The following is a 13,615-nucleotide window of genomic DNA, read 5'->3' on the forward strand; positions in this document are numbered from 1 at the left end:
TCCTCTCCTCTCCTCTCCTCTCCTCTCCTCTCCTCTCCTCCTCTCCTTCCATTCCACTAGCCTGTCATCACTTCACAATTGCACCTTTTAAAAGTTTTTCTCCCATGCTTTTCTGTGGCTTAGTTCCCCTTTCTAACTTCTGTCCACCTTTCTCCTCAGTCTGTTGCTTTCCCAGACTGGGAGTCAGGGAAGGCAAAGTATGTCAGATGTGGGCAGGAGGGAGGGCAGAGTCCATGGATCATGGCTGTCTGTGTGCACGTGCTTGCTTTCCACGGCTGGTTCCCTCCTTGGAGTCATTCCCACACTTCTGTTCTTTGCTCAAAAGTTACTGCAGGGAGGAGAGAACTGGAAGGCAGGACAGAAGCTACGTGTTGGATGGAGGGAGAGAAAGCAGGAGTACAAAACCACTTCATTGTGAAAAACACAAAGGGAGACAATTTCAATAAATGCCAGATGGTCAAAATTAACCAGAGACGTGTAGAGCCCTACATGTCCAACTGTTTGTTTTGGCAGAGATTCTTTAGCTTTTCGAACCAGAGTCTCCCGGGCGCCCTTTTCTTCTCCTTGGCTTTCCTCTTCCCCTTTGCTCATCATTTGGACTCCACTTCTCACCCCACCCTTCTTCTCCTTTGGGTCTTTTTCCTGCCTCTCTTCTCTCACTGCTGCCCATGAGTCACTTTGCACCTCAAATGCTGGCTTGCGTTACAGTGAGGGGAGACCACTGCAAAGAAATATCCTCATGCAACAGCAGACTTGGAGGGCATGCAAGGTGGTGGCTGCAGCTGTCGAGGACCACTGCCAGCACAGCCCTGTGGAAATGCTGGAACACTTCAGCCCTGTGCTTGTTGTTGCTGTGGGTATTAATTTCTTCCTCCCTTCCAAAAGGCCTTGAGTCAGCTTTGATTTTTTTGTTTTAGCCAGGAACCCAGAAGGAGCCCTTGCAGCTTGGTGAGCAGAGGAGCATGCTTGTGTTGCTTACCCTGATGGAGCAGTGGGATGTGGCCTTGTTGGGGCAGTGGGACAGAGCCATGTTGACAGGAAACATGGCCTTGTTGGGACAGTGGGACATGGCCTTGCAGGGACAGTGGGATGCAGTCTTGCTGGGCAGTGGGACATGGCCTTGTTGAGGCAGTGGGATGCAGTCTTGCTGGGGCAGAGGGATGCTGTCTTGCTGGGGCAGAGGGACACAGCGTTCTTGAATCCAAGCCAACTGCATGACATGTTCCTCCAAACAATGCAATCAAGAGAGCCCTTGTATGGCACAGACGGAGAGCTCCAGCTAACGATGGGCTCTTTTGTGTGTGTGTGTGCTCTCTGCATTTGAAACATTTATTATTCTAAATTGCCTTCTGCACATTTTACAATAATTACGACTAGTGTTTGCCTTGTTATCTCCACAGTTACTAACAAGAATGCCATCATTATTCCAGTCATTAGCAAAATGGATGTTGTTGTCCAGAGTTGCCGGCTGAGGGCCTGCTTTCAGAAGGAGTCTCATGCTCTCCAACCTTGCCTACTCCATCTTTCTTCCAGGGGAATATTGTTGTTCTCAGTAGGTTTGAACCTGAGGGGGTGGAGGGGAAGCAGAGATTTCATGAAGAAGAATTGCTTTGAGGGAGTGCTGGTGGGTGTCAAGATTCGCAGCAGTGAGCACTGTGAAGCTGTTAATGGCAGCATCAGTGGGAATGAGAGTAAAGGCAGCCATTTCCCCGTGTTTCTTGTGTGTTTGGTGTATCTTAGGTCTGCTCCTGGCACTAGGATCCACTAGCTCGTCCTGTAAGAATGTGTTGCTTGGACACGAAGAGATGCTATTGATCTGATGACAGAGGTTGCAGATGAAGGAGAAAAAGCTGGAATTAAGCTGACAGCACTCACTGTAAGGTGAGTGAGTCCAGAAATCTGCAATTCCACTGCCTGCTCAAGAGAGCTCCTGGCACCTCTCCCGTTATCAGTTGGAAGTCCCAGCAGATATTATTGACCCGCTGGGTTTCCTTTCATAAACTGAAAATAGGCAAGTTGGGTGGGTTGTCTTTCAATGAGAGTACCGCTGTGGGCTCCCTCCCAAAATCTAGCAACCCTGAAATGTTCAGAATTTCTTTTAGATTTTGCCCATTTCGGAGGACGGAAGAGGAAGGAGATTTGTAATCCAAAAGCCTTCAATTTCACATTCTAATGAAAATGGAGAACTTCAGATTTCAAATTTCGTGTATCCTTTTCTTGAAATCTGCCAAAAATATTTAGACACTCGGTGACCAAATGAAGCATTTTGATTTTGAGTAATATGTTTCATACAAAGTCATATTATTGTTTTTCTCATTTTGGTAAAAAGTATTTTAAAATTCTTGGGGGAACCAGAACTGTTTCTTATCTAGCTCACTATGAGACTCCAGAGGAAAGATCTTATTTGCTTAGATTGTAAACCCAATATGCACCAGCAGAGAGAGGCAAGTAGGAAGAAAGGTTGGTTGGTTTGTTTTTGCCCAAATGCTGATCTTTGGGACCACTGTGCAAAAATTGTGACATTCTTCCATGGTTCATCATCATGAGGCTTGGTTCCTCACAGCTGGACAAACCACAGAATCACACTGGTTGTCCTTACTTACATAGCAAGCAAGGGAAAAATATCTATGGGCATTTTTTCCTCCTTTTTAAATACAAATTATTAATTCAAAGAGAGTGGTATAATTGTTTCCTGATATTAGGTATTTTTAGGTGTACTCTCACCTAAATGCTAGCTAGCAGGCCTCTTTCTGTTGCACTTCTGAAATAAAAACAATTTTCAATAGAATTGTGTTTGTTGAATTCTGTTTAAACTAAATAGTAGAGTTTATGTGGAAAATAAGGTAGGAAATTGCATATGTGACTTAGTGATTTAAAATTCTGTCTATCTTAGAGAAATATCACCAGATTAAACCATGGCTGTAATTAAATATAATTCATAACACAGATAAGAGAATGGTTTTACTTGTAATGAAAAAAAGAACTTTTCATATTCTATTAAACTTGGGTTTCAAAAGAGCAAGTAACATACACATACAATGAAAGACCCAAATCTGCAACAGAATAAGTCATATGTCTGTATATTCTATTACCGCAAGGTATGATACGTAAAAGATAGTAAGATCTTCAAGTCTTGCATAAAGTCATAAGAAAAGGTGGACGTTGCTTTCAGCTTAGCCCCTGAAACAAAATTAGGACAATTTGGGTGATTGGTTAGCCCAGATTCAGAAAGGTGCCTAATTCTTGGCCCAAACCATTGAGCTCTTCTGGTTTGGGACATCTGTAGAAGACAATCAGATTCCTCAGTAGTTATGGTTCCCATCAAGAAAACCTGTTCTACTCCATTCCACCTCTCTGCCTTTCAGTGTGTGTTGCCTGTAGCTGGTTACCAAGCCTCATAGCATGGTTTCATCAGCATGCTGCTGATATGCAGCTCTACACTATCAGTTGATATGACACTAACCTCCCAGATACTGTGACCTTATGCCTAGACATCAGGCATCTTTTGGTGGCTGAAACTCAGATTAAGATGGTGACAATGCTGGGAGCTGGGGAAACTGCTTTACGTTTGCAGCTATGAATGAGAACAAACTGGATTAGGGGCAGCGCTGTAGAAAGGAGGATTGGTTGCAATGATGGCAGTGAACTGGAGGTTTGCTGCCTTTAATCTTTCCAGTTCTGTGCAGTTACTTTGCATGTCTGTGATCTCCCATCGTGGTATCGGGTTTGCAGTGAGTCTGGGTGCTGGCAGAGAGCAGGTATGGAGCTGTGTTAAACATTTACTATGGAGTAATAAGGGAGGGCTAGTGACCTTTTTACCATCTTAATATGGTCAGCCATTACTGAGGAAAGTGGGCGGAACTTCAGTATTCTCCATTGGAATTGCTTGGCAACTGTAAAAGAGGACAGCAGCTGGAACGTTGGTAGTTTTGGAGCTTCTGCAAGCTGAGCTGTGATGATCTAGTGATTCCCTCTGGTCTTCAGAAAGTGCTCACTCATCTTTGAGGCAATAAACCCAACTCCAGAATCTGATAAATCTAGTTGCAAACCCTTAAATCTGATAATCTACCTTGGTTGATAATCCCAAGTGCTGGAAAGGAGACAAGACTACCGTCTGTCGGCTGCATTTGTAGGGTGGCATGTGCTACAGAGCCTCCCTTCTACCCTGCAAAGCTTCACTCTGGCATGTGTGTGTGGCCTAGGAACATCTGAACATACCATTGGACTTAGTGACTTCAGCATCCCGTACCAACCCAGTGCCTTACTGCTCCCATTATAGCACTGGTATAGCATCACAGGGACCAGAGACCCAGCTCCTGTAACACTGGACTTTCCATCTACCTCTGTAAGAGCTGTTCCTAAGAAATTATGCTTAATTAAACAAGATAAAGAGGGCAAGAGAAGCAGAGGGATTGAAACTAGGGCTGCGGAGCTGGGAGTTGCTGTTGCTCTTGTTTATGCGGAGTCTCTCCGTAGGGGGTGTTCTTCAGTTTGTCTCAGCATTCCGAGAGTCCTTTAAGTGAGAGGCTGTGGTTTACAGAGTCAACAGATTTAAGCAGGCTACGAATATTAATTATTAATTGCTCTTGGAGAGCACTATACATTAGATTGGTGAAGTAGTTAACAGCTTCGCCTTCTCCTCCCCACAGACGTGCTCTTGCTGTCAGATTCCTCTCCCAAGCTAAGACCCTGGTGCTAGAATTAGGCCAGAAGCTATTTTCCAGTTGAGTGGCTTTTAATGGGCTCTCCAGAATTCTTCTTTGCATCCTGTGAGTGACAAGATATGTGGAGAGGAGAGATGGTGGGATTGATTCGTACCGTAAGAAGTATGAGAGATTTAACTAAGTGGGGCTCAGTGCTGCAGGAAGCCCTGTGGCAGATGTGTCTTGTACTCCAGAAGCACCCGTTAATTATCCACAGCACGGGGCAGTGCTCTGGAGAAGCCCATTTGTGGGGATCCACAGGGAAGCCGCCTCTCTGCTGAAAGGCAAGGCTGTGGTCTTTTGGGATCTTCTCCATCAGGGGCCCTGAACAGCCTGATCTGGTGGTTGGCAGCCCTGCCCGTGGAAGTTGTGTTGAAACTAGATGGTCCTTAAGGTTCCTTCCAACCCAAGCCATTCTGTGATTCTATGACCTTGGATGGTGTTCTGGGGCTCTGCACATGGCTGGGAATTCCTTGACCTCCTCAACTCTGGCAGAATGAATTAAGTGTAATGAACATGATGGTTTGGAGATAGTTGTGTGTTTCATAGAATCCTCAGAGTTGGAAGGGACCTCTGCAGGCCATCTAGTCCATCTGCTTTCATCTCCCTGCAGATGTTGAGGAGGCGTCGTGGTGTGTCCCTTACATCTTTTAAAGCCAATTCTCCCTTCCTTTCTGCATCTCTTCTCCAGCCAGACATTGCAGAACAGTGTCTTGCATGAAGCCAGAGGCCAGGCTCTATGGGCTGGAGCCTCTTGAGGAGTCCTCCAAATGAAGGACAAGCTCTGAGCCACGAGGGAGATCCAGCTCTCACTGAACTAACCGGGTTCCTCCACCTCCTGAGGTGAGTCCTGGCATGGCAGTTTGGGTGTGAAGAACCATCCTCATTCTGGAAAGCACTCCAGTAGCAACAAAAAGGGCAGTGAGAGTGGGTTTGGGAGCTCTTTCTGGGAGGAGAAGGAGTATTGTGATCTGTTAGCAGCTGACTTGTTTCCAAACACCTAGCACATTTTGTTCGTGCGCTGTATTAAATAGCCTGTACAATTTAATTCCTCTGGGAAAAAACCCAAAACAGAACAACCTCCCCACCCCCAAAGGGCAGCGATTTTGTAATTGGACTGTGACAAAGCTGAATGCCGCCTGATCGGGGGGGCTATAGTTTTTAATTTCTGCATCATAACAGGGACGCAGCACGATCCTACGTCTTTGCAGACAGTTTGGCATGGAAAGTCACAGCTGGATGGTTCCAGCTCCCCCAGGCAGGGACTTTTAGGGAGAAAATGCTGACAGATCCATAGCAATAGCGGGCAGGACTCTTCATAATTTATTTTTAATGCCACGCTGTCTTTAACTGTGCAATTTCCTCCGGGGTGTTTGCTTTGAGATTGTGAGATAATTACATCTCAAAAACCAGGCTAATTACAGTTAACAGTCTGAAAAGCGAAGGCTGCCGTTTCCCGCCCCCCTGCCCAAGTTTTCCACCAGCCTTCCCCGCGCCTGCCTGCCCAGATCGCGGCAGCATGGCCGAGGAAGTGGCTTTGGCAGCCCGCTGGGACGCTCACTTCCCGTCCTCGCCCCAGCGAGGTGACGGCCCCACTGATTTTGTGTTGGGTGGAGATGCAGCAGCCCCAGCTGGACCTCGACGGAGGGCTCCGATGGTGGGAAAGTCAGCGCTGGTGTGGAGGGAGGAGAAGCTGGCACTGGTGGGGATGGCCAGGAGGGGTTGGTGGTGTGGTCAGGGGGTCAGTGATCTCAGCTGATGAAGGAGAAGGATGTTTCCTTCAGCCAGATGGGGAAAAAGTCCTGAATTTTCCATGCCTCACCCTATGATATCCAGGTTCAGCACTGTGCATGCATGCAGTTAGCTGGGGAGCGTGTCTTCTTCCCCCATCCTTCACACCTGCCTCAGACCTGTTATCGCCTGCAATTACTTGTGGGTACACAAGAAAAAAAAAACCCACACCTGATAACTCTGTGGGCTTGGTGCTGTGCTTGTACCAGAAGCCCAGGGCAGCAGATGGTGGTGCTGGGTACAAGTGGTGGTCCTGGGTGCAGGTAGTGGTCCTGGGATGGAGCTTCTACTCACTGTGCTCAGGCTGAACTCACCATGCTGCAGCCAGCAGCTCCCACACGCCAGCTGCAATGCTCAGCTCAGCCCATGCTCTTTTGGAAATAACTCTGAAAGCTTGAAAGGCTCAGCCTTGCTCTATCACAATGTGGTTGCCAGGCTCCTTGGAGAATGACAGCAAAGAACTTCAAAGCATTACAAAAAAAAAAAAAACCCTTCCTTCAGCAGCCTTGGATGCTGTCTGGCAGAGGATGCGTACGCTTTGCTCTTCATGTTTCTGCACGATCTGGAGGGTTGGCCTCTAATTCTTGCAGTCTTGAAAAATAATTCATTTTCTCTTCCGGGATTCCAGATCAGGGATTAATTTAATGATTTTTCTTTCCCATTGTTTGTTTTTAATGATTAAGGTGGTAGTTATAAATTGTTAACAAGTTCTGGTAGAAACGTGATCCCTGGGAACTTTTTTATGCTGAATAAAATAACAGTGAGATTGATTTAGCACAGGCGAGTGAGCTGCTGTGTCTTCGCGGATTATCTTGGTTCTACACGAAGGGCCAGCTTTGGAAGGGTACTTAAGCCTAACCCAAATCAGGTGCTTAAGAACCTTCCAAACGAGAGAGGCTTCTGTCAGTAGGGAGCAATAAAACTGTGTGTTAAATCAACCCGCGTGTTAGACCTAACCTTCTTGGCTGGGTGACTTTTTCAGGCACTGTTTTTGTTTCCTCTCCCAGGCCACTGAGCTGATGCTGAGTGGTTGTTTTATGGGACACCTGCCTTTGGTGGAAGCAGCATGTTGCGTTGCCTGCTCAGTGGGGTGGCCATTCCACGTGACGTGGTGCTTGGCCTTAAGGTTGCATGGAGCTGGGGTTGGCGGCATGGTATTGGCTCATTTTCCTCCCCCGATTTGCTTTGGTCTCACTATTTATTGTTTGTTAATCTACAACATGACCTTCTGACCATTATTCCGATGAGTCAGGGTGAGCGGCAGCTTCTGGGGAAGCATCTTCCAAGGATGATCTTCTTCCGATAGAGGTTGCAATTGTTTAATGATTTTCTGTATGGATTTCCATGGGCAACAGGACAGCTGGTGCTGGCTCGGCAGTGGGCACTTTCTGCTGGTGTTTGCGCCAAGCTGCCCTCTCTTGCCCCAGCACGCTGTGAAGGGTACACCCCTTCCAGCCCTTAGGTTCCTGCGAATTATCACAGTCTTTTGATTTATGTTTGCCTTGATTTTTACTGCTCTGTTTCAGACCCAAGTCTCAAACCCGTCACGTTTTTCCAATTAAATCGGTTGACCTTGCACAAATGGATTGTCGCTCCCAGCACACCTTGCCTCTCTGCCCTGCTTGGTCTGCATGGCAAAAACAGAAGCATTGCTTCTGCGGAACCCCTAGGCCATCAAGTCCTTCTCCCTCCTATTGCAGACAGTGAGGCTTCTTGTCCCTCCCCTAGGCTGAAAAACCCTTTCTTATTGCATTGGCTTTCCCCCTAATTGTTTGGACAGTAAAATACCTCATTCTAGTTTTTCACCTAAATTTATTCGTGGATGGTTTGTGACCTTTTGCTGATGTTGTCCTTTCACCTTAAACAGCACTTTCTCTTCCTTCATGTTAAACCCCCTGATACACGGAGAGAGAACAATTTTATCACCTCTCCACCTTCATTTTCTTAGACTAACAAGTTGGGCTCTCCCAGCAGCTGACTCTTGTAAAAAGGCCACCTCTGCTCTGCTGTTCCAGATAGCCTTCCTTTGAGCCAGTTCCAGCCCGAGCTCACCATCCGTGACCCCAATTTTGGGTGACAGGGATTGTGTGGTGCTTCACACAGGGTCTCGCCAGACTGTGTGCAGTGACCTCTGCTCCCTCCACTCGCCCCGTGAAGCAGATGCTCATGAAGTCCCAGTGTTTACACGGGGCTCCTGCAGAGTGCAAGACAACTCTGTTTGAGGGATGGGATTTTAAAAGGCTTGATCCTTTTCACAATGAAGTCGCAGTTGAAATTCCCATCGATCGCTAAGGTGTGTGTCTGGGACTTAATAAGTTGTGTTGCTCGGTGCCAGAAGTGGTGAACTCCTCTGACATGACAAATCATGTGCCAAAGGCATTGATGTGTCTGATGGCGAGCTGGTAGGAGCAGAAGCTCCAGGATCGTGCAATTCATAGCAGGTGATGGAAGGGTGGGACCTGGGATGGCTCCTCTCCTCCTGCCCCCTCTTTGCTTTGCTCAAGGGGAAAAGATCATATATACATATAGAAAACATTTTTTTAAAAAGAGGGAGGGGGAAAGGAGATGCGAAGTTAAACCCTTGGCACTTTGATGGAGGAGGGGAGGATTTCCATGGGTGGGAGCAGAGCCTGGGCAAGGTTGCGAAGGCTAAGCAGATGGAGGGGTTTGGACACAACCAGTGCTGGGGGCTGTGTCTGAGCTGTCTGAGTCCATCTAGATGGGTAGGAGTATGGGCAGTGGGCGGTCAGGAGGGCACGGGGAGATCCTCCTTTCCAACCATTGCATGCGATGCTGGGGATCGTGGCTGAGTGCTGAGGCTGGCTGGAGATCAACCAGAGATCCTGTCTGATGGAAACAGAATCCCACTGTTTCCTGATCTAAGCTCTGTAACACAGAGCAGATGGGAATGTCCAGCCGCAATCAGGAAATCTGTTGTGCGTGAGGTAGAGGCAAAAAGAACTACACCCAAGTTAAACAGAAATAGCACAACGCAGATCTGTGGGTGCTGGCCCTGGGGCTGCACATCCCCAGCAGCTCTCACCACGTCCCCTCTGCTCCTGAGCTATGCTGCTGCAAGCTGCGAAACAAAGCAAGGGGAAAATCAGGCACAAGCTGTGCAATTTGCTGATGATCTGTGTACCTGCTAGCTTGTAACAGATGTTTTCCTTTGCGTGACCGCTTGCGAGCTGCTTCCTTGTCACAGTGTGTAGGAGCTGTAATGCTGCCGTGAGTGATACCTTACACCTGCACAAAACAATATTCCTGCCTATAAACAAGGTTTGCAATTCTGGAACGCTCCCATCGCACAGAGTTTTATATCCAGTGCAAGCAACAGCAAAACAAAACTGCATAATATTTTTGACATGTGTGCTGGAAAAAACACTAGAAGACGGGGAACTGCAGTGCCCACATAGCTCTGACCTCTCAGAGCGATGCCACAATCAGACATTGAAATGGGAGGTGCAGCAGAAGGCAGATCCATCACATGGTAGATATGCTTATTATCTCCAATAATGGGAGGCTGCCTGCCATATCAATAGCACTGTCAACAGGCGTGTTGGTATTTAGCTGTCATTACACTGGCTATTCTTGTTATCCGCACACATGCCTGCTTCCCCTCCGAAATGTCACAAATTCTTGGCCACAGCAGCTTCCTGTGGAAGTTAGCTCCGTATTTAATTATGCATTGTGCAAATGTAGTGTTTCCTTCTGCCAGGTCGTGCCAGGTGGTGTCAGCAGCACAGAAAAGCTGGGTCAATTATTATAGGGCTGCTTCTAGCAGCAAAACATCAGCCCGGTGTAACTAACTCACACAGGTGCAGGCTATGCCAGGCTTTTCAGACAGGGCTGTAACATATAAAAGGACTGCAATTCCCCATCTCCTAGGCAAGCTGGCAGGTGAATGGGAATGTGGTGCCTTCCTCTGGCTCACCTGCAAACAGAGAGGGGGGTCTCTGGTGCAGAAAGACAGATGATTTTTCCTGGCTCCTTGGGAGCTGTAGCAGTGGCTTGGGATTTGGGATAAATGCACATCCAAATGGGAAATGAGGTGAGTCTTGCATTGAAGGACAAAATGCGGAGAGCTTTCTCCCTGGGAGGTGACGATCTCCCAGATAACTGAACTCAACTTGCTCAATGCTTGTGTGCATACCTTTGTGATGGGAGAAGGATGTTCTCCTGGGGAAACCAGAACTTGCCCTGCCAAGAATGCTCCCAAAAATGCCTTTCTCACCTGCTCTGCGATGACTCTTGAAGATTTTTCCTGTGCTTGTTTTGTGCTGAGTTCCCATGTGGAATCACCTGCAGAGATCTGTGCAAACTTGAATTCCCCATGGGAGTGCTGGAGCTTGCTGCAGTCTGTCGGGAACGGCTGCTTGCCATCTGCTGTGGAGATGGGCAGCAGAGAGCATGTGGCCGTGACAGGTTTGAGTGAGGAACCTTAAAAAGCAGCAGCCTCCAATAGAGCTCTGTTTAGAGCAGCAGGATCAGGCCTCTTGCAGTAGCTAAGATGAGACCAGAATTTAAATTTCTCCGCCACATACAACAGAGAAGAAACCCCCCCTTTGCTCACAGAGGCTTGGTGGGAAGTGGGAGATGTCAGTATGATTCTGTGTATACAGCCAGCTCAGCTATTTGAAGCATATTCTCAAGCCCAAACTTTGGGGATTTCATGGTCCTCATGGTCTGAACAGACTGGGCATTTCCAAAGATTTGTTGTGCTGCCAGTCAGTGTGAGCTTGACTTGGTGGGGATGCTTGGAAACTGCTTGGGTGAAATGGGAAATGTGGCTAGAAAGCTGATGGGGACACTCTGCTCCTGTCCTCCAACTCAGTGCCTCCTCTGGACCAGTCTGCCGTGACAAGAACCTCCAGGGGACTGAATGAAGGTGCCTCCTGGTGAGAGCAGAGGAGGGTTGAAGGTTGAGCTGGGGTGAGGAGCAGTGCTGGCTGGTGGCAGGAGCTGCAGTTATGGGGACGCTTGGTTGATGCATCCATGCTTTGGAAATAATGGACTTGCAAGGCAGAACAAAAATGGAAAGGGAATGGGAAAGCAAGGAATACCTCATGTCTTGAGTGAAGGCAAACGTGATTTTGCTGGAGCTTCAAAGAGCTGGGATGGCACAGATGCCAAAATATACCCTCTGAGACACAGCTCTAGGTAAGGGGATTGTCTTGTTCAGACCTCACGGCTATCTTACCTGAAGGTGCCCAAAGCCACGAGTTAACCAGGAAATCTGGGGCAAAGTTAGGAACAAGGGGCAGCAGTGGCACGGGTTGGGGCAGTGCCAAGGGGCTTGGCCAGCAGCACGCCACAGGGACCCACCTTGGCTCTGCATGCAGGGGGAGTTCTTCATTCCTTTCCTATCATGTTGTCAAATGCATGCCCAGCCAACTGACAAATCCATCTCTTCAGAGATCAATTACAGAGTCTGGCTGCAAAGCCTGGAAATCCAATTAACTCCCAAATATATTTTTTTCTGTTAAAAAAAATAATAAAAGAGGGGAGAGAGGAAGACAAAGGGAGAAAAATACATTCAAGTGGGGGCATAAATCACCTCAGAAACACTCCAAACATTAAAATAAACAAGGACAGGTTTCAACTTCATTTGTCTTTTTGTGAAACTCTGTCACTGATTTATTTTGCTGCTCTCAGCCTCATTTTTGTCTTTGCTCCCTTTCAGAGTTGTCTTGCTGCCTCTGGAGTGGAGCTCTGGGGCTCTGTGCCTCCTCTGGCAGTGCCAGGTCTGCACTGTGACCCCTCGTCTGAGGTTTTAGAGCATTAAATTATTTCCATCTTGGTAGGGCACTTGGATGGTTAGAATGAATCGTTAAAATGAATGGTTAAAATGGATGCTTAGTTCTGTCTGGATGGGGCTGGTAGCTTGGCTGAGGAGTGTGACCCACCTGGCAAGGAGGATATAGCTCTGCTTCTCAATCACTGATTCCTGACTCTTTTTCAGCCACCCAGAACTGGCTGTTCAAATTGAACCTCTCCATCTCAACATCACATCACTGATCTTTTAGGGAGCTTACTTCATTTGACCAGCTCTGACATCCTCAGGGGGAAACTTTCTTCTACAAAATGGTGAAAGAGTGCCCATCTGGAAAGATTCTGTCTGTGCATGCGCCTGGAGGTAAGCAGGGCCCAGGTGTGTCTCACTGAGATATTGGAGAAGCAGTGGGAAACACTGCAAGGAATTTAGAGGGAAGAAGTAAAGACTGATGTATTTGTGACATTTCTGACTTCTGGAATTGGCTAACGAAGGGCCTAGCAAGTGATCAATGTTTGGACTTATTATCAAAGCAAGGGAGCAGGAATGGTAGTAAAGGAGCAATGCCATGTACACATTAAATTAGTAAATCTCCCCTTGGACTTGATGGGACTGCTCTCAATAGGCCTGATAGTTTGGCTTCAAAGGTTTTCTCAAGTATTTGGGACTGGCTGCAGTGGGACGCAGCGTTACTTATGATGTCTGGAGCCCGATGTCACGTGCATGGCTCATCAGGTGCAGAGATAAGGGTGGTGGATAACCTAGCCTTCCTCCTCAGGAAGATGCCTTGGTGAGGAACACAGGCGTTGTCAGTCCAGTGTTTTCACTTTGGTTTTGATCACTGTCAGCTAATGGTATCAGTAGGAGTAGTTAAAGAGAGAATAAACACTTTCTTGCCTAAGTAAGAGGCACTCCTATCTTTCAAGTCCTGTTATTTGCCTAATTTATCCCAAGTGAAGGTCATTTGTTAACCACCTCTTGAAGAGTTTCTGAAGAGCTGAAGGAAGGGCAACAGTTCCTCTTCACTGCCATCCCCAAGGGCTGGGCTAGGAGTGCAGGCACCTATCCACAGTGGTTAGTACGAGCCACAGGTACCGATCATCTCTACAGCAGATGCAAATACAAATTAGCATCCTTGGGATGCTGGTGCCCATCTGGAGTGGCAGCAAGCTGGGAGGAATACCCTTGGACAGCCCAAACAGAATGAGGACCTCATGTTTTGGCAGCTGAATACCACCCATCTGCTTCTAAAGAGGGCTTTTGAATTCAGAGCACTGTGCGGAAGGAAGAGAGTTGAAAACAGAGCAGAGAGTGAGCTAGCGAGCCTCAAGGGCTGGGCAATGAGAGC

At 47.5% G+C, this 13,615-nt stretch overlaps 1 long non-coding RNA gene across 22 annotated transcripts in view; it reads left to right on the top strand.

Moving 5' to 3' along the window:
- The window catches only part of LOC110397786, a 115,618-nt gene that overhangs the window by 68,774 nt on the left and 33,229 nt on the right, over positions 1 to 13,615 (top strand). For 16 of the 22 annotated variants that reach the window (XR_002437967.1, XR_002437972.1, XR_002437968.1 and 13 more), the window contains 3 exons: positions 1,741 to 1,881; positions 5,395 to 5,546; positions 12,457 to 12,630. This is a non-coding gene — a long non-coding RNA (uncharacterized LOC110397786). Of the gene's footprint in view, positions 1 to 1,740; positions 1,882 to 2,102; positions 5,547 to 12,456; positions 12,631 to 13,615 lie in introns of all 22 variants that reach the window. The other 6 variants (XR_002437976.1, XR_002437982.1, XR_002437970.1 and 3 more) reach the window with 5 other exon arrangements.

Source organism: Numida meleagris, chromosome 4, assembly GCF_002078875.1.
Source record: "Numida meleagris isolate 19003 breed g44 Domestic line chromosome 4, NumMel1.0, whole genome shotgun sequence".
Taxonomy (NCBI): domain Eukaryota; kingdom Metazoa; phylum Chordata; class Aves; order Galliformes; family Numididae; genus Numida; species Numida meleagris.